Source organism: Heterodontus francisci, unplaced genomic scaffold (assembly GCF_036365525.1).
Source record: "Heterodontus francisci isolate sHetFra1 unplaced genomic scaffold, sHetFra1.hap1 HAP1_SCAFFOLD_337, whole genome shotgun sequence".
Taxonomy (NCBI): domain Eukaryota; kingdom Metazoa; phylum Chordata; class Chondrichthyes; order Heterodontiformes; family Heterodontidae; genus Heterodontus; species Heterodontus francisci.
The window spans coordinates 596868-598520 of NW_027141841.1; the positions used below are offsets into that span (position 1 = coordinate 596868).

General features: G+C 46.6%; 1 pseudogene; it reads left to right on the forward strand.

Moving 5' to 3' along the window:
* Positions 1–300: 300 nt before the first annotated feature.
* LOC137364898 (U1 spliceosomal RNA) lies at positions 301–448 on the forward strand (annotated as a pseudogene).
* The last annotated feature ends 1205 nt before the right edge of the window (positions 449–1653 follow it).

Sequence of the window (1653 nt, forward strand, 5' to 3'; positions counted from 1 at the left end):
ACTTAAGCTTGGGGAAGCTGCAGCAAAGGCTCAATGGGGAAAGACCACAGTGTAAGGTTCCCCCACCAAGCTGAACTGGGGGGCTGGATCCATGGGAAACCCCTCGAAATGTATCGGGAAAATTCTGTGTGCTGTAAATGTAAAAATGTATATGGCATGACAATGAAATGGAAGAGTTGTGAGGCAACTCATGATTGTATAGAAGGAAACTGATCACCTTTGCACTGTTTGTATTTTTTGACTTGATGCTGTTTTAAACTGTTTGGGAATGTAATTTTTACAGATTTTTATGAATAAAGTATATTTTGGAAATGAAGAAAAAAGTTCTCCCAGGATGAGGCTAACCTATTGTACTGTGGGTTTGCTGATGCCTGCGATGTCTTCAAATGTGGGATACTCAACTGCAGAATTTGTGATAGTTGGGGGTCTGCTTTTGCGCTCACCCCTGATTATATGAATCAAAAATAGAATTTACTAGCTGTTGCTGGACAGTGTTTCTGCTCCCAAATATTTTTTGCTATCAACACTCGTGCTCGTTTCTTCGCAGCTCCAAGTACGCACTTCTCCACCTCAATACGTGTACTGAGCTGGCAGGGGAGAGACCGTGATCAGTGGCGTTTGATAATGCAGGTGCTGTTTTTGTGTTTTTTTGGGGGGGGTGGGAGGTGGTTTCAGCACCGTATTTAGGGCATTCCGCCCTTTGGGATTGGAGATCTACCATGGTGGTGGTTTCCCTGTCAGTTGAGGATTTAGTACTTGTCCCAGGAAAACGTCAAGTAAAAATGGCTGCAACCAACACCAGAGCTCCAGGCCAGGGGGTGCATAACACCGTTCGGGTGGAGGTGAAAGATAGCGAAGGAGGTGCACCCATCGACTGCGCCTCCTTCATTAAGAATTTTGTTTTTCCAAAATATACTTTATTCATAAAAATCTGGAAAAAACCACTGCAGCCTCACAGCTCCAGCGACCCGGGTTCGGTTCTGGGTACTGCCTGTGTGGAGTTTGCAAGTTCTCCCTGTGACCACGTGGGTTTCCGCCGGGTGCTCTGGTTTCCTCCCACAGCCAAAGACTTGCCGGTTGATAGGTAAATTGGCTATTGTAAATTGCCCCGAGTGTAGGTAGGTGGTAGGAGAATTGAGGGAAGGTGGGGATGTGGTAGGGAATATGGGATGAATGTAGGATTAGTGTAAATGGGTGGTTGGTGGTCAGCACAGACTCGGTGGGCCAAACGGCCTGTTTCAGTTCTGTAGCTCTCCATGACTCTATGACATTCCAAAAAGTGTGAACGAAAATCAGTTTTCATTAATAGAGGAGTGAGTTGCCTCACAACCCTTCCATTCCATTTTACCTGCCATGTACATTTTACAGCAAAACCATATTTGGTGTATACAGCCCGATGGGTTTCCCATGGGTCCAGTTCCTTAGTTCACTGTGGCGGGAGGACCTTACACAGTGGTCTTTCCCCATTAAGCCTTTGCAGCAGCTACCCCAAGCTTCAGTGCATCCCTCAGCACGTAGTCCTGGACCTTGGAATGTGCCAGTCTGCAACACTCTGTCGTGGACAATCTTTTGCGCTGCAAGACCAGCAAGTTTAGGGCAGACCAAAGAGTGTCTTTCACCGAATTGATGGTCCTCCAGCAGCAGTTGATGTTT